We start from the raw sequence: 23,905 nt of genomic DNA, 5'->3' as shown, positions 1-23,905 counted from the left end.
GATCGCTTTGGAAAAATCTCATTGGTAAAGACGTAGAGGGTTGTCCTAACAAAAGTGTTCTGAACTCAAAGCATCTCAGAGGGATTTTGAATTTAAACCAGTTAAACAGCATCAGGGGTTTTGGGGGTTAGTCAAGCAAAGTTAGAAAGGACCTGTCTGCCACATAAAACTGATGGGAACCGTGCAGCGAAAGCTGCGAAACGCTTGGGAAAGGGGATGGACGGAGCCAGGTGAAGAAAGTGGGAGACAGCTCAGGTCCCCAGAGAACCACTGGCCTGAGTCATTGTCAATCTGATTTCAAAGGAAGCACACATTTATCTGTGTTTTAGGCTTTAGTGGGAAGCCTTGTATAGCAGTTCACATTTTTTCTAATTTTATTGATGGTGAATTCCAGAAAGGGTCTGGAGTCCCGAGAGCTCCAGCTCTTTTCCCAGTTACATGAGCTGCGTCTGCCGGTGCGGGCTCTGCTGCCAGAGAACCGCAGGGGCCTGGGGGGCCCAGGAAATGCTGAGACTGTAGCCCTGGATCTCCTGCCTTGCTTCCCAGCCTGCTGTCCCCGACTCTGGGAAAGATGCTCCCAGGGAGGAATGACCTCTCAGGGAAGTGGATGAAAGGTGAGTTTGCCTGGTTCTAGTCTGCTAACGATAGCCCTGGTAGCATCTCAAATGGAAAGCCACAGTCAATGAGTCTCTGATTTTCACTACGGAATCTGTGAGACAATGGAAGACACAGTTCAGTGAGATAATGCAGCTACACTGATCGGTTTTATTTTCATCCCTACTTTAATAAACATACATGTGACAAGCTAGCTCTGAATTATTATTTTATTATTTTTTTTTTTTTTGCGGTACGCGGGCCTCTCACTGTTGTGGCCTCTCCTGTTGTGGAGCACAGGCTCCGGACGCGCAGGCTCAGCGGCCATGGCTCACGGGCCCAGCCGCTCCGCGGCACGTGGGATCCTCCCGGACTGGGGCATGAACCCGTGTCCCCTGCATCGGCAGGTGGATTCTCAACCACTGCGCCACCAGGGAAGCCCTAGCTCTGAATTATTTAAAATTACAGAAGTCAGAAGAGAGACCTTCTCAAAGTCTGTCAGAAGAATTTTTAATCATCTTTAAGTAAAACTTCTATTTCCCTGAAATTGAAGGGGAATTCTTTTTCCACTTCAAAATTCAGTACAGATTCACTGAAGGGGCTTTCCATCTCCTACCACGAGTAAAAACATGAAACGATTAGTGCAAAAAATACACATGAAATGAGTTTAAAGCCCTTACTCTTGAAGGCTAGATTTAAGACACTATTACTTAACATCCCTAAAAAGGTTTACTTTAGTGATAATAGCAAATAGCCTTTATTCAAAACCATTCATCAGTATGATTTAAAATGTCCTAGGCGTCATCCTTTTGAAAATCCATCCACCGACTTCCACCCCAGCAGATGAGACAATAAGGCGCCCACTTGCTTGCCCAGTTCTAGGGCGGGTGCTTGTGGGCTGGCGGAACTTGCCTCCCTGCTGCACCGAGCTGTGGGGCAGTCCTAGGTCACAAGGTAGTGGCCAAGAGCTGGGTGGCTTTTGCTGGCTCAGATGTGGCCTGTGGTGTAGCTGTTCGTCCAGTGGTCCCACGTACATATAAACACCCGCTCAGGCTTTGTGACAAATTTGCTGAAATGGTGACAGTGGAGATGGATGCTTCAAGAGAGGGTAGGAGGGTGGAAAAGGGAGGTTCTTGAATTTTGGAGATGACAATCCCTAAACCTAATATTTGTGGACTTCTCTGTTATCACTTGAACAGAAACTCTCTCTCATTTGTTGTTGATGGTACCCTACTAATTAGTTATTATTACCTTTATTTTGGAGAGGAGGAAATTGGGGCTCCGAAAGGTTCACTACCTGCCGAAGGTTAAGAAAACGAGGGAAGGTTAGAAATCAGGGAGCTGCGGTCCCCAATACCTGTGGTCTTCTATTCCGCTAATGTGCCTCCCCACATGCAGGGGGCAGGATAAATTACAGCTGCAGAGTTTAATGGCACCGAGAACGGCAACTGGGTGAGGGAACGGTCCTCACGAAATGCCCCCTTGTAGATAAAGCTCATTATCGTATAGACTTCCTAATGTCTTAATGGAGGAAACCTGACAGCAGGCTTAGGAGTCTCACCGGATAGGTTATTAATCATAAAGAATCAGCCCAGAGAGTGGTGCGTAAACACTGCTATTTACATGAACAACCAGTTTTTAAAAATGGTCATAACCAAAAACAAAAAACAAAATACAAACCCTCCACAGTCTGCAGGGTAATGTTCCGTCGGTTACTTTTGAAGCAAAAAAAAAAAAAAGTGCTTTGACTACTAAAATGACTCCCACCCAAGCTGACATTCCGGGGAGGCAGAGTCCAGGGTCACCACCGGAAGGGGTGGAGCAAGCTGCGCCTTTTGCTAACAGGCAGGCCTTCCTCAGGGGCCTTTGGCTACGGCAGTGAACACACTAATTGTGTCACTAGTGATCCCGGGACTTTCCACGACAAACGTAAAGATGCTGGTATGGGTGACCTGCTAACACTGGATCTGCATGGAGTTCAATCCAACGTACACTCACTAGCCCCAAGGCGTCGTGCTGGGCGTGAGGCGACGAGGCTGATGCCTGCGAGGTCTGGGTGGGAGGGGCGCAGGGCGCCGTCACCCCACCCCTCCACCCGCTCCAGCCCCAGACACCTCCCTCACTGAGCTTCCGCAGGAAACTCCCACGCCTGCCCGCTTGTCCCATCATTTCAGAGACGGCTAAGATCCCCCTCCACGAAGACACCTTCTCTGATGAACAAGAACACGATCTGGAACACGCTTGGCCGAAGCAACGGAGCCACCGTTAGACCCGGCGGACTTGTTAACAGCATTCCATTTCCGCGCATTGTTTTTCCATTTAGACTGTCAACCGCAGGCTCGCCCAGCGCTCCCCGAGCGCTCCCCATGCTCTGAAAAGTCCCCGCAGCACCCTGGTTAGTGGTACAGACACAGCAGGCACTCAATCAAATATTAATTGATGTGGTGAGGTTATGTTCTGAAAAGCCGAATTCCTCCTGAGAGGCTAATTCACTGTGCTCCGCCTGCCTGCGGGGAGTGAGGGCTTCCGAGCAAAAGCAAGCTCTGGACGAGAGCGGCTGCGCGGCGGCGGCGATGTTTGTTCCAGGGATGGATGAAATGGCACTCCTGGCATGCTGGATGGGCAGAGTCTTTACATGTAATTTATTCTGCATTTCAATTACTTTGGAAAAAGGCTTCCTAAGGGTTTTGGCCAGAGGTGTGTGTAAGTTATCAGTTTAATGGATTTATTCTTGTTTTGCTAAGGTTGGTAATATTTATTTTTTAAAAAGTCTGAAAACAAAACTGTCTAGTCTGCATTTTCATCTATCCTTGGCGCTGTCTTTTCTGATTAGGGTGTTCGGCGCGCTGCTTTTTATTTCTAGGTCGCCCCTGCTTACATTTTACTCTGGATCCCGAGTGCCTACACTGGGCTTCAGAGACCGGTCGTCACCTAACACCCATGATCCTTGAAATCCGATGAGTCCAGCCTCACGGAAAGCCCCAGTGCCCTACACACATCCACCTGTGCCGTTCCCACCCTGACCAGATAACGGACAGGGAGATGGAAGCCAAACTGGATGATAGCCATTTGGAGGCTGCCTGGCCTAGGAAGAAGAGGGCGGGGAAGCTCAAATGCGGTGCCAGTCTTTCGGTGCTCAGAACAGACATGGGGAGGGAGGGCATTTGGGCCTGGAGTGAAGCTACTAGAGGCTCAGCTGCAATGGGCTGCCAGGTCAAGGGGGGCAGGTACAGGCTTTCTGGATGGTGAGCTGAGACCTTAGGGCCACCTTCCCCTGTCTCCTATAAAAGGACCCTTCTGAATGGGAATAAAGGCAGACGGCCTTTCCTCCAGGTTTGAAGGCTCCTGTACCCATGTCCTAGACTTCAAAGCATCTTAGAGTCCATCTGCTGCAATACCAGCAGCCAACAAGAGCAGAAGAGCAGCGCCACCTGCGCTGCCCAGCTTGCCTGTCTGCAGCCACATCTGCTGAGTGCAGCACACTTGAGGCCCAGTGACCGAGGCAGAACCACATGCTTGTAGCCCGAACTCCAGGAGTCTGCTTTCAGGCGGGCGTGTGGCGCCCTGTCAGTGAGAAGCTAGCTGAGCCCGCCTGCCTGCTGTCGGCCCACCAGCTTGCCTGTCCTGTCTCTAGAACAACCTCGACCCTGGGGTGGGTTCCTCTGGCCAGGGGAGAGGTCAGAGGCTGGAAGGAAGGAGCTGTTATCCATGAGAGCCAGAAGCAGGGATCTGTGCAGGAGGGCAGCTGCTCAAACAAAGGGAGGCTTGGGAATGGAAGCTTCCAGCCTCACTGTGCTATCACCCAGGACTCCGGAGCCTGCAGAAGCTGAGACGGGGCTGGAGGCTGCCTGGGGCGAGCACAAAGCACCTTGGTTATGGGCCTTGGGTGAGCTTTTGGTGTCCAGGTGTGCTTGGAGGAGCTAGAAGACACCAGCCGAGCCACAGGGGCCCAGAGGGGCCAGGCTTGGGACTCTGACTGTCCTCAGGAGGGGAAGGCCCTGGAAGAACCCAAATTCTGGTGCCCTGGAGGCTGGTGGCTGAGCCAGCTTTGACACTGTTTAGAAGCATAGAAGGAATAGGATGTTACTGGTATCTGGGGGCCAGGAAGGAATCCATACCATTCCTAGAGCAACCTATTGTTAACCTAATTGTTAGCCTGAACTCTGCTTTAAACTTTAAATGGAGCCTCCTTTCTATCTGTGATTTATGAACCTCCCCCTTCTATCAAATTAAAGCTCTCCGCGGATGAAGCAGTTTATCCTCATCTCATCTGCACCCACCTCCTCCGCTGGGAAGAGGGGCCGGGAGTGAGGGAGAAGTGTGAAGACGTGTGAAGACAGAGACTACAGAGCGCTTCCCATTTCTCTAAATCCCCACTTAAGTCCACCCATCCACCTATCCTCCTGCCATTCACCCACCAACCACTATAACCAGCCCACTCCGGTTCCTGAAAGCGCGTAGAAACGGCTCTGCAGTGCCGGACGCGGCGGCAGCCAGCTCTCCCCTCCCCAGGTGCCGAGGTGGGCTTTTTATCCCCTTCAGGCTAAATAGGGTTTCTTTCTTCCAGCGCAGGTCAGGTGACTTCTTAGTGATCTTTACGGAAAGAACCCGAGAGAAGGAAAATATCTTTTTAATCCCATTTTCCTTCTCACCTGGCACTGAGCTGTTGCTATAGCAACATGTTACCTGCTCCCAGGACAGCTCCGTGTCCCTGCGAAGGTAATGGAGCGCTGCTCTTTCACTCAGAGAAGGGACCGCTGTTCACTGACCAGTTTTCCCTGGGTGTCTAAATTCCTCGGCTCTCTACGACTTGCTTCATCTATGGTTTCCTGTGGCTAAAACCTAAAATTCACTTCGAAACTTCCAACGGTATAATCCTGCAAACCTTTCAGACCTGAACTCAGTAGAAATGAACTTACATTTTGTTTTCAATAAGAATAACTTCTATGCATTGGTTTAAGTTTAGAAAAGGCCTCTGTAAGGAACACAATTTTGGGAAAAATCTTCCATACTCCTCTGCCATCCCTTCCTTCCTTCCTTTCACGTGTGTGTGTGTGTGTGTGTGTGTGTGTGTGTGTGTGTATGTATATATATATATATATATATATATATAAAATGAAATATTTTTAATACACAGAAAATACAGAGCCTAAGGTAATAAGTACTCATGGACCCACCTCTCAGCCTTCACAAATGCAGATTTGCTGACAGGGGTGGTGGGGGTGGTGGGGCATTTATGCTTCAAATTTGTAAGAAGTAAAAAGTCACAGAGGTAGAGATAGCATCTGTTTTGAGGATCATGCATTTCTCCATCCACGTCTTGGCACTTTGGTTACACATTTACGGGCAAGACGTGTTTTGGTCAGCTTTCTCCTAATTGGGGGGTGCCACCTTGGCGTCTCTGGCTGTAGAGGTGTCCCTGGACATCTTGGCAGCTAAGAGCCCCAGGACCATTAGCTGTTCCTAGATCCTTTCATCTCTTTGCCTGACAATCCTTATCAGCTGGAGTCCAAGTTCATCTTCCCAAATGAATGGACATCATTTTAAAATAAAAGCTTTCAAAGCAGAGGATGATTCTGGGCCTCATGCAATTCAGGAAGCCCAGTGTTTTCTCCCCAAGGTCACACTAAAAAGGTGGTGGGTCTGAGATCTTGTCTGTTCAAAATAAAGTGATAAAGGGTCAACATAGAGAGGACAGTTGTAAGTAAGCACGGCTTACTTACAAGCATTATGAATGAGGCTATCAGGGCTCAGGTAAGAGCATTAGCTTGGATAAATGATTTGTGGTTATTGATCTAGACCAACCTGACAGAAAAGAAGCTCCATGTATTATTGCTACAATTACTTGATTTATACTAGAATTTGTATGCTTAGGAGCGGCTAGGCCCGTGAGCCATGGCCGCTGAGCCTGCACGTCTGGAGCCTGTGCTCCGCAACGGTAGAGACCACAACAGTGAGAGGCCCGCGTACCGCAAAAAAAAAAAAAAAAAAAACCAACTTAGAATTTGTATGCTTAGTCAATTCTGTCAATATCAAAAAGTTAACACCCTAGTTTCAAAACCTGACATTTGGATTTTGTCCCAAGATTTAGTGTGTCCTCTAAGCAAAATAACTGTCAATCTGAGTCATTTGCCTTCAAAGAAAACTTGAAACACAAGTAATCAGGGAGAAAGCCAACCAACCAAACATAAAAAATGCAAATCAGGTTTCAAGGTTTATAAACATAAAGGACTTTTTCATCTATCCTTATATATTCTATCACTGCTCATGAGGTGCCCCACAGAAAGCGTAGTTTATCAGAAGGACATAACTCAGAAAACATTCTGGGCTGGGCTATGCGCGATGGCCAGCACTTGACAAGAAGTCTCATATTCATGTTCTACAGAAATCTATATTGAAGCGAAAATTTAAAAAGCTGACCCAAAAGCACACGCAGTGAAGAGGGCAACCAAGGAGAACCACTCTGGGTGTTGCTGAAAACTGTTGTCTGGACCTCAGAGAAGAGGTCAGAACCTACAAGAGAGATTTATCCTTCCAGAGGCCATAGGTGAGGTCTTGGGGTGGGGCAGAGGCAGGGTGCACTGGTTGTATTTCCAAAACCAATGGTACTTTACAGTTTACAAAGCCATTCAGGCCTATTCTTTCATCTTACATGGACAGGTACAGGGAATCAAAGAATAAGTGCAGAAAAAAGAGACTCGGGGAATGGAAGGTCCTTGGTGGGCCCTGGTATCTTCTTTGTAAATACACTGCTCCTCTCCCACACCCTGGGGACTGTTTCTGTTACAGAGCCAAGGGTGAGGGCTCCCACCTGTGCTTCCATTTCTTATCCTTTCTACAGGGTCTTATAGCTTCAGTTCTCAAGAGGTAAGAGAAGACCTTCAGAGAGCATCATCTTGTGTCAGTCCCTCTTGATTTTGCTCCAAGCATGGAATGAAGCTCCCTATGTGGCTCGATTAGCACAGACAGAGCACAGAGGAAGCTTTCTTTCCCTCATCACTCGTCTTGAAGGCAAGACAGCCTCCGGATGCCACCTGCTCGTGGTCCCTCACAGGGAACCTGTTACTCACACTGCCCTGAGGCTGCTGGACCACTCATCATTAAATGGCCAGTGATCTATGCTGTGGCAGGACATAGAAGATATTCTGGCCAGAACCCTGGTCTCAGGAATATAAGTAAGATAATTCCAAGAGGAGGAGGCAGTTAACACTGGTCATGTACAACGGACAAATGATAAATGTAGGAGGGGAAGTGGTGGGCCGTGTACAAGCTGAGGTGGGCAGGGAGCTGAAGACCCAGTGACACCAGGTGGCTCATGGGCAAGGTTTAGAGAGTGCGGGGACTGCTCTGGTTCTGACGGGTCTCTTGGACAGTTCACATGGAGCCCTCAAAATAATTCTCTTCATCTTGGAGAACAATGGTGCCGCCTTCGAATATCTTGAAATGCATTTGGTAAGTTTCACACATTCTGAAGTACTTCCAGTGTCTTATTTAAAAATTAAACTTTCTTCTGAGGACTTAACTCATGAATAAATCGAAATCATAAACATAGTGAACTTTACATTTTCTTCAAAGTTTCAGTACTATTTACAAACTATGGGTTCAACTTGCTATCCCAAGTCTAGATCAATTACTTAGTTAGGTGTTTGAACCTAAGTCACAAAGCTGATCTCAATTAACCATATTCCTTTAAATATTACAATTTTGTGAAGTTCCAAATACATATAGGTTCGTTAACATAAAGTATTAGTTCTACGGTTTTGATTCTCTTAAGCATTTCTCTACTTAATTCTAAATCTTTCCAAAGGTGAAAAATATCTAGCTGCTAAGGAAACGATTGCATCATCCCACACAGTTATTTTAGGATATGCTCCCATATAATTTTGGGGATAGCCAGCTTGCTTGAGGTTGCATTGTAAACAGAAATTTTAGCTGGAGCATTGACTAGATTCTTCGTGGCGACCCATGTGGGACCAACTGAATCCTATTTATAGTTGTCATGGTGATGATTCCAACTCAAAGGAGGTGGTCATGGAGTTCTTGACCTTAGATCCAAGATACACACACACACACACACACACACACACACACACACACATGCTATATATTATATATAATGTTTCCACCCAGTTGGCTAAATCACTTGACAAAATTTTGCACTATTGTGTTCTTAAGATGTAAATATATTTCTATCTCAAGATCTTTAGACTTAATAAAATCGTGTATCTGTCATATTTTTTATGGGACCATGAACATTTTTCAGATATTAAAAAGTGTCTAATTAAATTTTGATATTGCTCATGACTTTGATAATTCAGTAACAAATTCTAAGTTCATTCATTTGATGAGTGTTAAAAAAAATAGAATTGTCAATTCCTTACGGTCAGTGAGGGCTTGAACTGTGAACTAGCAACTAGTACTGAGTCCTGGTTAAGAGTGAGAGCTCTGGGGTCAGTCTGTCTGGGCTTAAAATCCTGGCTCCACTTCTTTCTTACTCTTAACCATTTTACTATAGAAATTCTCATATGCTGTGTGTGTGTGTGTGTGTGTGTGTGTGTGTCTGTGAGTGATTCCTTACTCTTAACCATTATGCTATAGAAATTCTCATAAGCTGTGTGTGTGTGCATGCATGTACGTGTGTGCTAGAGTACTAGTTATTTAATCAAACACTACTGTAGGTGTTGCTCTGCAGCTATTTTATAGATGGGGTTAAGAGCTACAATCAGTTGACTTTAAGTAAAGGGCATTCTCTCAATAATATGGGTATAATATGGCCGAACCACATCCAGTTGAAAGACATTAATTGAAGTTTCCTGGGAAGAAGAAAGTCTGCCTTAAGGCTGTAACACTGGCTCATGCCAAGTTTCCATCCTGCTGGCCTGCTCTACAGAATTTAGACTTGTGGTCCCCACAGCCATGTAGGTGAATCCCTTAAAATAAAGAGAACCCTGGAGAACCCTGACTAAAACACAGTGGTTTCCTTTTTCCTTTATTTTCTTCCCTCCCTCCCTCCCTTCCTCCTTCCTTCCTTCCTTTTCTTCTTTCTCCCAAGTCCCAAAGAGCAAACTTCAGGATTACCTTTTCTGGGAACACTAGTAGCTGCAACACGTAATATTAGCAATGAAAATTCATTAACTTAGCAATTGGTTGTTGAGTTCGACTTTGGAGAGAAAGATTAATCTCTTATTTTCTATTTATCGAAGTGAAGAACTAAAAGTGTGTTACCCTTCTTTGCTGCGATGTATAATAAAAGTGTTCATTTAGTGTCCACAACGCTAATTCTGACTTCTTGAGAGCGTGGCCTTTGTCAGTTTGGTTCAGTCCTACATGTTCTAAGCACCTAGCGTGATGCCCAGCACATAGCGGACACTCGATTATTTGTTGAATGAATGACTTGCTCTTTACATCTGCCCAGTAACTGCCACCTAATGAGGAGACAAGTTTCGACTGAAAAATTCCTACTCGTCCTGCTTAGAGAGGCCCACGTGCGTAGGCACAGTTCTGCTGAGTCACATCAGGCCCCTTACAGAAGCTCTAGAAATATTAGGTGAAGAGAAACAGATGAACACATGGAATTTAATACATAGCAACGTACAACAGAGACACAAACACTGAACGTTTTTCTAGTTTGCCAATGTGTGTTCCTAGTTTCTTTCAACATTAATATTTCAGAAAACATTTTCTAAGGAAAACATTGACCTCTAGGGGAAGTGAAGGGCTCCTCCGTTCTCCCACTTCATCAGCTTTAATCCTGCCTGAATGGGAACAGGGTCAAAGGCAAGACATTATACCTCCCAGAAAGAAAAAAACATTTGGGTTTGAGTACACCGACCTAGACCTGCCTCGTAAGGCGGTCAAAGAGCAAAGGATGTGGGGTGCACGTGTGTGACCCTTTATTAACACCAATTCTCAAGGCATCTCCGCTGAACACAGAGCTCTAATAATTTCTACCAAAAATGTCAAAGGAATCAACAATGTTAGTATTCAAATAGGATTCACCACTTCCAATGGCCCTTTGATGACACAACTGTATTCTTAAAGGGTACATGGGTTTCACACAAATGATTCAAGATTCATGTTTATATCTACACAGAGTGTCCAGAACAATGGTGCTATAATGATTGCCAAATGTAGGTATGGATTGATGGATGGATGGATGAATTAACGAATGCTCTGTAATCTAAGGGCTGAAGATGAATTACATAAAGCCCCCCAAAGGGCAGAGGGCACAATCAAGGAATATAAAAATCTACTGGTAGGTACAAATCGTTTCTAGAGGAGAGGTTGGTTCTGAAAATACAGAGATTGAAAACCACCAACTCCATATGTGCTTTATCATACTATTTAAACCTGCATGATGAGGGAGCTAACACTTTGTAGACAACCTCATACAAAGGTGTTTTTTTTAAAAAGACAGTCTTCTTTTGTCCTTCCTTTGTAGCTATTTGGAAAGAGAATGATAATAATCAAAAGACCTGCAAAAAAAGCGATTTGGTATCTCAAAGGTTGCAGCTATTGTGTGACCCATGCTGAATATCATGGAGAAAATGACTACCTTCTGAATTACTAGGGATGCTCGAAACTCCGGAGAGGAAAATAGAATCCCACCGTCTGTTATAAGAATGCTGAGAAGAAGAAAGAGAGAAACTTAGCTTTCAGACATTCAGATGTCCTTTGCTTAAATAGGGCAGACCCCTTTAAGGAAAGCTTTGGGGACAGAACAGAAATAAATCTCAGGGCAGCTGTTTTTCTATCTGAAGAAGGTTGGGTGTCTCTTACGCCACTTACAGATTTTAAAAACGTGCTGTCATTCTTTAATCATGGTCATTATTGGAGAATATGATCGAAATTTTAATTATTAAGTAGAAGGAATTGTCAAGCACTTTCATCGGGCGGCTGGTGTGCCCGAAGTGATCAGTCATCAGCACAGCGGATGCGAACCTGGGAGCGCGTTATCCCCATGCCAGGACCCCAGCCGAGAAGGAGGCGGTGGTCTGACAGACAGTAGGTCTGTCCTCCTACTGGCTCCCTGTCTCCTAAAATGTCTGCACGCTGTTTACTGCAGAGCCAGTGTTTAGACCAATGCTCAGTAATGCGAACACATCAATCATTCCCCTCCTCTATTGAAATGAAGTAGGATTGCTCTTGATTTAATAGCAAAGGAACATTTCCAAGGCACAAAAACATTTCCACGACTAAGCACAAAGGTTATGCTGAAAATATACGTTTGTTTTCTTCTTCCACAGACCCACGGGCACTAAAGTTATTAGCTTCGTGTTCACCGTGACAGTAACTCCACGTCTGCCGGGCTCTGCACTGTCTGTAGTGCGGTAGACAGTGTGCAGGAAAGCTCGTCAAAGGAGAAAGGCTGCCAGAAATTCATAAATTGGGGGGAAAGGATGGAACCCAGGGTTAGTATGACCCACAGGGTCACACAGGGTCAGTGCTTAGATCTAAATGTGCTTTACACAATTATAGTGAAGTGCTTACAACCACCAAAAGCCGGTGTGGTGTCTTTTTAAAGCTACAGTAAAGATCATTATTTGGATAAGCTCAACCCCCGGCATCCATCTGAAGCAGGGTCAGGGCTGAAAACAAGAACCACCACCGACAGGCCCAGGAGCGAGGGGGCTGAGCCTTCTAGAGCTGGCAAGCACCTCCCTCGCTCAGATAGTGTCGCCTGCAAGGCTGGGCCCTGGTAGGGGCCTGGGACCAAGGGAGGCTACTTCCAGATGTGAGGCGTCTGCTCCCTCCCCGGGTGGCTGGTGCACCACAGTTAAGATTTCTGCCTCGGTTAATGACACTGGAACCCCAATGACAGTAGCTGTGCCTGTGAAGTTCTCTTCCTGCCAGTCTCCAAATTACAGGAAATGCCAAATTCTCTCTCCCAATCACGAGAACATTCTCAGAAATGTACTTGAGGTGACTATTAATTCTAGCATATAGTGTTTGGTTTTAATTTTTTGTTGTTTGTTTTTTTGGAGAAGATCCAAACTATGCCCTTGTTGGAATAAATGAGGGGTCTGACTACAAACATAGCCGACAGTTCTTACTGGTGGAGGCCAGGGTGCTGGTTCTAAGTGAAGTTGTGACTAGGAAGGAATTTCCTGAACACCTGATCTGTTTATAGAAATGCCTGGAACTTCCGGCCTGCAGGGCACAGGGATGGCTTGATCCCGGCCTCTCAGAGTTCCATGCTTGCCTGTCCTGGAACTCCCTCACAAAGAAGATTTTTTCTCCAATTTTCTCACTTCTGTTTGGAACTTTCTACTTATAATAGGTAGATTTCTTCAGGGTTCTAGGAAACCAGCGAATGTGGCACCTTTGTCTACAATTACAATGGTTATGGTTAGTTTTATCTTTGCCTCCTTCCCCTTTGCAGCTAGCTGAACAAGGGCTTTCAGTGACTTACCCCCTAATGGGAGGTTTCAGGTGCAGAATTGGGTCAGCAGAAATAATTACACTGAAAGCAGGTTTCTCAGTGCTACTGACACTATTCTGTTTACACAGGAGAATGGCCATTGACTTCTTGTGAGGGACACATTTATCCACCAAATCACATACCCCTCTTTCCTCAATTCAACCATTCACCCACCCAGTCTTCCAGCTTTTACTGTGTGCCCGTCAGGTGTAGCAGGCACAGCAGGAACGGCAGGAGCGAGTACGAGCAACAATCGATTCTGTCCTCAAGAAATTTTCCACTCACATTGGAAGACGGATTTGAAGGTAATATAACTGAAGTTTATGATAAAACTGTGATCTGTGCTATTTTATGAAATTACAGGGGTTGCAATGAAAGAATTACTTACGTCCGGGTGAGGAGGGCTTTATGGGCACTGCGTGTTTATAGGCGAGAGGGACTCCGACCAAGATTTTGAAGAATGAGTTACCCATTATTTGAGAATAATGGGAAAAGGTGGTGCAATCCCCCCCTCCTCCGGGTGGTCACAGGCCCGACGAGATGTTTAGATTCACAAGGTTATAATAGGCTACACCTGGCACTGGATTCACTTAGAAGGATATAGGACAGGAAACAGCATGCTAGCAGGGAGCGTCAGAGAACATTTCTTCGAACCCCAGTGACCCCTCAGGTTTGGGGAACAGGATCAGGATGGTGAGTGAGGTCAAGAACCTGGATAGAAGCTCTAAGTCCCAAGTGTGTTGGTAAGAGTTCCATGGACATAACTTCAAGCTATAGAATGTGAAACGTCTACCTCAAAGAGCATGACTTCCAGGGAAGTCCACAGCCTATGGCTTCTCCCCTGGGCATTTATGGCTCATTCACAGTTTCAAGCTGTCACGATGCAATGTGCCAACCAGGAGTCATTTACGGCACTTGCTGACTATTAACTCAATAAACATTCCGTCTTCGTCAGGTCTCCCAGGAGCAGAACCGAAGGTCAAATTTGTCCTCAGAGAAGGAGAAAGAGTTTTGCTGACCAGTGGCTCAGAGGAAGGAGCAGTCTATGCCGAGGTCTGGGAGTCTGAGAGAACACGGTGAGATCCAGAGCTGGAAATGGTCCAATGTGAGTTAAGTACAAGGTATTGCAGAAGATGAGAGGAAGGGTAAAGGGGAGAAGGGGTGGGAGATGGGGCCACCAGAGGGGAGAGGGCCCAGAAAACAGACTAGACCATGCCCAGGGGCTTAGATGTTTAGCCTATCAGGAACCACTGCATGGGACGTGTTGTGATCATATGTGTATGGTAGTGATATAAAGGGTTGAAGAGTGAGGAACACACTGTGGGAGGAAGAGAGTAGGTTGTTACAGGAGTTCAGGCAAAGGATAGGGGGATCCTGAGTTAACGGGCAAGGGGATGGAGATAAGGAACATTTACTGGCTGGAATCAATCAGCGACTGGGGAGAAGAGTCTGGAATATGCCTATGGGTCATCACACGTGCCCCTCACTGCAGAGAACTGAGATAAGAGGAGGGAGAGCAGGTTTGCATGTGGGTGACGGAAGAGGTGGAAAAATGAGTTCAAATGTGGATATTTTGCATTTGACGTGCTTATGAGAATTCCAAGAGGAGACACCCAGCAGGCAATGTAAAGTATCGTCCTGAGGCTCCAGAGACTGGTCTCTCTAGAGACAGACTTGGGGCACATCAACCATAGACGGGGCTCAGAATCAAAGAAATAAATGAGACGGTCCAAAGGAGGACTTGATCTCAGAAGAGGGAAGGACCAGAGATGGTCCCCTTGCAAACACCAGAAGTTTAAGGGAGGGTAGTAGACGGGTTTGGGAGGTAGTCTGTGAAGATGCGATTGAAAGGGGGCAAAGGACAGGTAAATGAGAAGGGTACCATGGAGGCTGGGGTAGGAAGAGCTGTCACCAGCATCAAGGCTGCAGTGAGGTGGGTACACCTACAGTAAGGACCTAACCGTTTTCTTCATCTTTGCGCGATAGTTGCATCTGTAGTATAATCGAAGGCTAGTCTATCTAGAGGGATCAGATCAAAAGTGGGCCTGAAGTTATTTATATTTCACCATTTACCTCTACAGCATTCTTTGAATTCTAATCACAATGTCTGGTAAAGATCCAATTTCCAGCTCTCTCTGGTTTGTAAGCTGGTGTTTTTCTGCAGAGATAACCACAGGGGGAGCTATGTCAGGGCCTGATTTGGTATTCAGTTAATATTGTAGCACATGCTCTTCCATTACCTAGAAGCTAATGACTATCTAAATTAGTTCTATGGCCCAAAGCAAAGATAAGGTGGTTAGTATGTTTGACCAGCCATTAAGGTGTGTCTTTCTGGAAAAATATCCTCTCAAGTGAAATGACACCATGATGTTCTATCGGCAGTAGAGCTAACTCTTATTAAAAGGTCTACTTTGAATGTCTCCCCAGGGTAATCATATAAAAAGAGAATCAAAATTTAATATGTCATTAGTAGAGGCTGACTTGCTGAAAAATAAGCTGAATTAGTTGAGAATTGCTGCTAAAACATTCTGTAGCTGGCAAATATTACTCTGATGCTCTAGAGAATGGTAGCAATAAAACTCGTAGAATATGTTTTGCATCCCAAAGTTGGCATTCTTGAAATAATCAATGATTTTTGTTCCAAACCAGCTTAATATCTCTTGTACCCATAGACTGTAGCCTGAGGCAGATAATATCTTCTCTTGCTTCAGAATTCTTTTTTTTTTTTTTTGCGGTACGCGGGCCTCTCACTGTTGTGGCCTCTCCTGCTGCAGAGCACAGGCTCCGGACGCGCAGGCCCAGCGGCCATGGCTCACGGGCCCCTCCACTCCGCGGCATGTGGGATCTTCCCGGACCGGGGCACGAACCCATGTCCCGTGCATCGGCAGGCGGACACTCAACCACTGCGCCACCAGGGAAGCCCCTCAGAATTCGTTTGCTCAGTTTGTCTGCTTGTTAGGTGGAGCACTTGATATAAACAAGGGGATACACAGATGTTAGAAGTCGTGTATAGGGTACGTGACAATAGAAGTACCAGGAAAGGCATAGAGATAAGTACTTATCTAAATATTACACAAATTAAAAAGATGCCTAGGTACAGTTAGGCATCGAAAAATACAAACACATGGAGGCTAAACAATACACTACTAAATAACCAAGAGATCACTGAAGAAATCAAAGAGGAAATCAAAAAAACACCTAGGAACAAATGACAATGAAAACACGACAACCCAAAACCCATGGGATGCAGCAAAAGCAGTTCTAAGGGAAGTTTATAGCAATACAGTCCTACCTCAAGAAACAAGAATCATCTCAATAAACAACCTAACCTTACACCTAAAGCAATTAGAGAAAGAACAAAAAACCCCCCAAAGTTAGCAGAAGGAAAGAAATTATAAAGATCAGATCAGAAATAAATGAAAAAGGAATGAAAGGAACAATAGCAAAGATCAATAAAACTAAAAGCTGGTTCTTTGAGAAGATAAACAAAATTGATAAACCATTAGCCAGACTCAAAAAGAAAAAAAGGGAGAAGACTCAAATCAACAGAATTAGCAATGAAAAAGAAGTAACAACTGACACGGCAGAAATACAAAGGACCATGAGAGATTAGTACAAGCAGCTATATGCCAATAAATTGGACAACCTGGAAGAAATGGACAAATTCTTAGAAAATCACAACCTTCCGAGACTGAACCAGGAAGAAATAGAAAATATAAACAGACCAATCACAAGCACTGAAATTGAAACTGTGGTTAAAAATCTTCCAACAAACAAAAGCCCAGGACCAGATGGCTTCACAGGCAAGTTCTATCAAACATTTAGAGAAGAGCTAACACCTATCCTTCTCAAACTCTTCCAAAATATAGCAGAGGGAGGAACACTCCCAAGCTCATTCCATGAGGCCACCATCACCATGATACCAAAACCAGACAAAGATGTTGTAAAAAAAGAAAACTACAGACCAATATCACTGATGAACATAGATGCAAAAATCCTCAACAACATACTAGCAAACAGAATCCAACAGCACATTAAAAGGATCATACATCATGATCAAGTGGGGTTTATCCCAGGAATGCAAGGATTCTTCAATATACGCAAATCAATCAATGTGATACACCATATTAAAAAACTGAAAGATAAAAACCATATGATAATCTCAATAGATGCAGAAAAAGCTTTTGACAAAATTCAACACCCATTTATGATAAAAACCCTCCAGAAAGTAGGCATAGAGGGAAACTACCTGAACATAATAAAGGCCATATATGACAAATCCACAGCCAACATCATTCTCAATGGTGGAAAATTGAAACCATTTTGTCTAAGATCAGGAACAAGACAAGGTTGCCCACTCTCACCACTATTATTCAGCATAGTTTTGGAAGTTTTAGCCACAGCAATCAGAGAAGAAAAAGAAATAAAAGGAATCCAAATCAGAAAAGAAGAAGTAAAACTGTCACTGTTTGCAGATGACATGATACTATACATAGAGAATGCTAAAGATGCTATCAGAAAACTACTAGAGCCTAATCAATGAATTTGGTAGAGTAGCAGGATACAAAATTAACACACAGAAATCTCTTGCATTCCTATACACTAATGACGAAAAATCTGCAAGAGAAATTAAGAAAACACTCCCATTTACCATTGCAGCAAAAAGAATAAAATGCCTAGGAATAAACCTACGTAAGGAGACAAAAGACCTGTATGCAGAAAACTATGGCACTGATGAAAGAAATTAAAGAGGATACAAACAGATGGAGAGATATACCATGTTCTTGGATTAGAAGAATGAAGATTGTGAAAATGACTATACTACCCAAATCAATCTACGGAATCCATGCAATCCCTAGCAAACTACCACTGGCATTTTTCACAGAACTAGAACGAAAAATTTCACAGTTTGTATGGAAACACAAAAGACCCCGAATAGCCAAAGCAATCTTGAGAAAGAAAAACGGAGCTGGAGGAATCAGGCTCCTGGACTTCAGACTATACTACAAAGCTACTGTAATCAAGACAGCACGGTACTGGCACAGAAACAGATATATAGATTAATGGCATAGGATAGAAAGCCCAGAGATAAACCCACATACATATGGTCACCTTATCTTTGATAAAGGAGGCAAGAGTACACAATGGAGAAAAGACAGTCTCTTCAATAAGTGGTGCTGGGAAAACTGGTCAGCTACATGTAAAAGAATGAAATTAGAACAATTCCTAACACCATACACAAAAATTAACTCAAAATGGATTAAAGACCTAAATTTAAGGCCAGACACTATAAAACTCTTAGAGGAAAACATAGGCTGAACACTCTACGACATAAATCACAGCAAGATCCTTTTTGACCCACCTCCTAGAGAAATGGAAATAAAAACAAAAATAAACAAATGAGACCTAATGAAACTTAAAAGCTTTCGCAAAGCAAAGGAAACCATAAAAAAGAAAAGACAACCCTCAGAATGGGAGAAAGTATTTTCAAATGAAGCAACTGACAAAGGATTAATCTCCAAAATTTACAAGCAGCTCATGCAGCTCAGTATCCAAAAACAAACAGCTCAATCCAAAAATGGGCAGAAGACCTAAACAGACATTTCTCCAAAGAAGATATACAGATTGCCAACAAACACATGAAAGGATGCTCAACATCATTAATCATTAAAGAACTGCAAATCAAAGCTAGAATGAGGTATCTCCTCATACCGGTCAGAATGGCCATCATCAAAAAATATACAAAGAGCAAATGCTGGAGAGGGTGTGGAGAAAAGGGAACCCTCTTACACTTTTGGTGGGAATGTAAATTGATAAAGCCACTGTGGAGAACAGTATGGACGTTCCTTAAAAGCCTAAAAATAGAAGTACCATACGACCCAGCAATCCCACTACTGGGCATATACCCTGAGAAAACCATAATTCAAAAAGAGTCATGTATCACAATGTTCATTGCAGCTCTAATTACAATAGCCAGGACACAGAAGCAACCTAAGTGTCCATCGACAGATGAATGGATAAAGAAGATGTGGTACATATATACAACGGAATATTACTCAGCCATAAAAAGAAATGAAATTGAGTTATTTTTAGTGAGGTGGATGGACCTAGAGTCTGTCATACAGAGTGAAGTCAGAAAGTGAAACACATATGTATGCTAACATATATATATGGAATCTAAAAGAAAAAAAAAGGTTCTAATGAACCTAGAGGCAGGACAGGAATAAAGTCACAGATGTGGAGAGAGGTCTTGGGGACATGGGGAGGGAGAAGGGTGGGCTCGGACGAGGTGGGCGAGCATTGACATATATACACTACCAAATGTAAAATGGATGGCTAGTGGGAAGCAGCTGCATGGCACAGGTAGATCAGCTCGGTGCTTTGCGACCACCTGTAGGGTTGGGAGGGAGAGGGTGGGAGGGAGACGCAGGAGGGAGGGGATATGGGGATATATATATACATATAGCTGATACACTTTGTTATACAGCAGAAACTAGCACAACCCTGTAAAACAATTATACTCCAATAAAGATGTTAAAAAAAAAAACCCTCCAAAACCATCACAGACAGAGCGACGGGTTCAGTGAAGGTAAAGTGTACAGTTATTCAGGTGTCACAGTTGAACATGGTTGATCCAGGTAATTGTTTCCTTGTTGAAATGCTTGTCTTCACTGCAGAGTCTAAGACAGATTTTTAAATAACCCCTGGGAAGGGATGGAGGGAGGGAATCGGGTCTGGAGAAGAGGGTCAGAGAATATACTGCTCTGTGGGCACCAGAATCCACCCGCAGTGGCGAGGAGCCATCCATCTTTACCTGCGTTGTTCTGAGCTAGGTCTGTCCTCCACTTCACTGAGAACCTTCTGCTCCGACAGGAATAACAGGGGTTAATCAGAAGGGTGGTGTGAGATGGGGAAGGGAAGGTGGCAGGGATCAAAAAAAAAAAAAACCTCTGGTCCACTTGTGACCTCCTGCAGCTGGGGCAGTTCTTGTTTATAAGGGACGGTTCCCTCCAGTGCACGGTACTCTTCGGAGCAGCAGACACCTGCACAATTTGCAGCAAGTAGCAGACATCTCAGAAATAGCAAAGTCCTAACCACTTGGTTAGCAAAACAGAGAGACAAGTTTTCACCCTCCTTTTAAACTGAGGAAGTCGTAAATAACTTAGCACATTTATAGTTTCCCCTTTACAATTTTTTTAAGGCTCATTTTGGAAACTGTGTATCACCGTGAACACGGTCTGCAATGCGACGTGACCATAAGGCAGTGTTCCATTCCCTCTAAGCTTCCTGTGACGAGAATCTGAATGCACGAGGCAGACAAAGACGCTCCTTCTCTACTTGCTGTTGTCAAAACTACCCACTGAGGCCACGGGCAGGAGAAGACCGCGGAGGCGTGTGGCCTCTTCCCAGCTTCCTTCCTTGCATTAGATTTTGATGGTGGAACAAAGTTCAAGGATCTGTGACTTGAAATAATTCCAAAGCTCTGGCCTTTTAGCCTTCATTGTTGGGGTCAGAAGGCAGTTGTTGACGGAGAATAATTCAGGGTGGAGACAGGTCAAAGGACCTGTTCAAATGGTTTTAGGCCAGAATCCTTCCCAAGTCTCACCATGTCTTCTAGAATAGCTTTTTTGACATCCTTGTTTCTGCACATTTCTTCAAAGGAGCCTTCAAAGCCTCTCTTCTGGGCCCAGGGGCCTAGCATCTCAATGTCTGGTACCACAATTACTATGAGAAATGCCTGCAAGTTCTCTCCACGGACAAACACCTGAGCGACAGGTTCACTTCACTGGTAGATGTTTTCTCTTTTCTCCAGAGCTATGTACTCGCCTTGTGCCACTTTAAAGATGTGCTTTTTCCTGTTGATGATCTTCAAGGTGCCATTTGATAACCACTTTCCAATGTCCCCTGTGTGCAACCAGCCATCTTTATCCAGAGCTTCTGCTGTGTTTTCTGGGTCCTTTAAGTAGTCTTGAAATACATTAGCCCCTTGCACACACACCTTGCCCGCGCCCTTGGCAGCCATGTAATTCATTTCTTCCACATCGACAAGCTTTACAATGTTGCAAGGCATTGGGGCACCACATGGCCTGTGGTCCAGTCCCCAGGCACAGTCAGGCAGCACCCGGCGGTGCACTCAGTCTGTCCGTAGCCTTCATAGAACTGGCAGCCCAGCGAGGCTCTCAGGAAGGTCAGCACGTGGCGGACACGGGCGCCGCTCCTGTGATCATCAGTCTCCCTTTTCCTCCCAGGCTCGACTCTTATTTTATGGATGGTCAACTTATCCCACAGGCCGTTGTTTCTAATGATGCCACCGCGAAACTTGGCTTCTTTCCTCTTGGAGGCAAAGTCCAACAGCCATCGCTTCAGCATGCTGTTTGCCTGAGGAAAAAGGCAGTCAAACATCCGGTTCAGCAGTCTGGGGACCACACGGAAGATGGTGGGTGGAAATGCCTTGAGATCATCCGTAAGCAACCTGATATCTCCTTGGAAAAATCCTATTTTAGCTCCGTGACACAGCATCACACACTCTACAACTTTTTCAAACACGTGGGCGAGAGGCAAGAAAGAGATCAAAGTATCATCTGAGGAAGTAATGAATGTACTCTGTCCTTTTCATAAATGCTGAACGATCGCTGACTGCATTTCGATGGGTGATCAGTGCTCCTTTGGGGTTGCCTGTAGTTCCACTTGTGAAGCAAATTATTGCAACATCTTCAGGTGCTGGAGGCTTGGGCTTCCGTCTGTGGGCTCTTCCCAGGTCCTCCATCGCCTTCATGCGATGATCTCCACCCCGCACTTCTTGCCTCGTTCCGACCCATCACTGCCGTAGGAGCCCATGAGAACAATAGTTTTAAGGCATGCTGTTAATTTATTTTCTACAGCTTCTAATAAGAGGCTGGCCTTCTCTGGCTTGCCCACAAAAACCAGAGAGAGTTCAGCTTTGTTGATGAGGAAGGTGACTGCTTCAGTTCCGAGGGTATCGTAGAGGGGAACGATCACCATCGAATAAGTAAAGCATCCCTGTTCAATGATCACCCACTTAGGTCTGTTCTGAGAAAAGAGGCTGATGAACTGATCTGGGGCTACCTTGAAGCCCTTGTGGATCAGCGCCGAGCCCACACACTCTGACATTTCTGCAACCTGTTTGTATGAAAGCCATTCATAGGGTTGGTCTGGTTTCAGAGAGCCTAAACAAGGGCCGTTATCTGACACCTGCATGCCCCTCTGGAAGCCTTCATATAACATTCTGATGTCATCGTAGAAATACACCAAGGGCTTGTCACTGTCCAGGAGCACGGATCTCCGTCACTGCCTGCCACCTCCACTGACTGCATGGCCAGGTAGCATGGTGGCGTCAGGGCCTGCAGTTGCATGGCGTACCAGAAGGTGGTGAGCGCCACGAACGCACCGAAGCCCATGAGTGTGTTGGTTGGAAGGGTGCACACGTACTGCCGGAAGTCAACCATCTCTGGCATCCGAAACTACTGGAACAGCTCATGGTCTTGCATCATCCTGGGTTGGTGGCGCCCTATGCCAATATCTTAGAAGGGCGTCACAAGTCTTCTCATTAAATGAAAGTTCCAGACTCCACGGCTGGGGATTCCATTTTGTGACTCGTGGAGAAGTAGGAATCCAGTCTCAAACCTCTTTTCTACTTTCTTTCTTCCAAACGCCTCTCTAGCAGGAGACGGCTTATCTTCTAACAGGAATGCTGGGGAACCAGAGGAGCTTCAGCAGAACATTTCAAAGGAACCTTGGACTAGACCTTTGCCAGGTGGCTGTCTCTTCTCCTCAGTTTGGATGAAGGGAGATGAATGAGGGGGAAAAACTCAGTGGATGACTCTTTCTTGGGTGCATTACCTGGTTTCAGGACTTAATGAAGCTCAGGTTCTTGATGTCTCGTTGCAGAAAGAATTCAGTGGGAGACAAAGTGATAGGTAAGAAGTGGACTTATTTAGAGAGAAACGCATTCCACAGACAGTGTGGGCCATCTCAGAAGGTGAGAAAGGCCTAAGCAGTAAGATTTACTTTTAACTTTCCTATACTTAAATGTATTGAAGTGTCATTTTAATGCATCGGTAAAGAAGCACAAATGCCAAATCACAAACTTAATTTTATTATTTTGATAACTGGATTTCTTTTCAATTTTATGTGTTTAATCCTATGCCTTCAGAAAATATTGTTCAAAGATAATGTCTAAAGTTTTTATCAAACTGCCAAAGGGGTCCATGGAACAAAATAACTAAGAACTTCGTTACTAGGAGTTTGATATTTTATATTAAAAAAGAAGATCCTAAAGAAAAGTCGCTGCTTCTGACACATCTTTGGAAATTCATAATTTAAAGAATTTAGCTGTATTTAGTAATTTTCCCCTCTAAGGTCTTCTTTGTGAGGTCACAATTTACAACTAGCATTGGGATATGTTTTCAAAGAGATCCCAGCTCAAATATAGAACCCAAACACTTAAAATGCTTTATCCTGAGAAAATCCAAATATTTATGTTTCCAACTCACGTTAAAAATTTTCTAAAAGCATAAGATGTTATTGAGGGTTCCCCACTGTTGATGACTGTGGTTAGAAAGGCTATCGAAAACGGCTGCCGGGGAAAGGACAGCTGTAGGGATGTCAAGGCTGCGGGGGGGGGGCAGAAGTTCCCACTGATGGCTTCCCTGGCACTTGTAATTTAGTCACTCAGTGATCAATTTCTAACACCAGAGATGTGCTGGAATTAGTGTGAAACTTCCACTCTCTTTGGCTCTAACTGGGACATTCCATAATTACAATGAAATGAGACCATGCTTCACCGTCTCACTCCCTCTGTGAAGAAGTTATCTGGCATGAAAAGGAAAGGAATGGAAATCAAGAGCCAGCCTATAGGAAATGCTAACA

At 44.7% G+C, this 23,905-nt stretch overlaps 1 protein-coding gene and 1 pseudogene across 3 annotated transcripts in view; both read right to left on the bottom strand.

The window, feature by feature from the left end:
• AGPAT4 (1-acylglycerol-3-phosphate O-acyltransferase 4) overlaps positions 1-23,905 on the bottom strand; it is a 1,410,257-nt gene that overhangs the window by 228,421 nt on the left and 1,157,931 nt on the right. The gene's annotated exons all lie outside the window — the stretch shown is intronic.
• LOC132437209 (long-chain-fatty-acid--CoA ligase 1-like) lies at positions 19,693-22,527 on the bottom strand (annotated as a pseudogene).

The sequence above is a fragment of the Delphinus delphis genome, chromosome 14 (genome assembly GCF_949987515.2).
Source record: "Delphinus delphis chromosome 14, mDelDel1.2, whole genome shotgun sequence".
In the NCBI taxonomy this organism is placed as follows: domain Eukaryota; kingdom Metazoa; phylum Chordata; class Mammalia; order Artiodactyla; family Delphinidae; genus Delphinus; species Delphinus delphis.
This window is presented reverse-complemented; position numbering and strand designations above follow the sequence as displayed.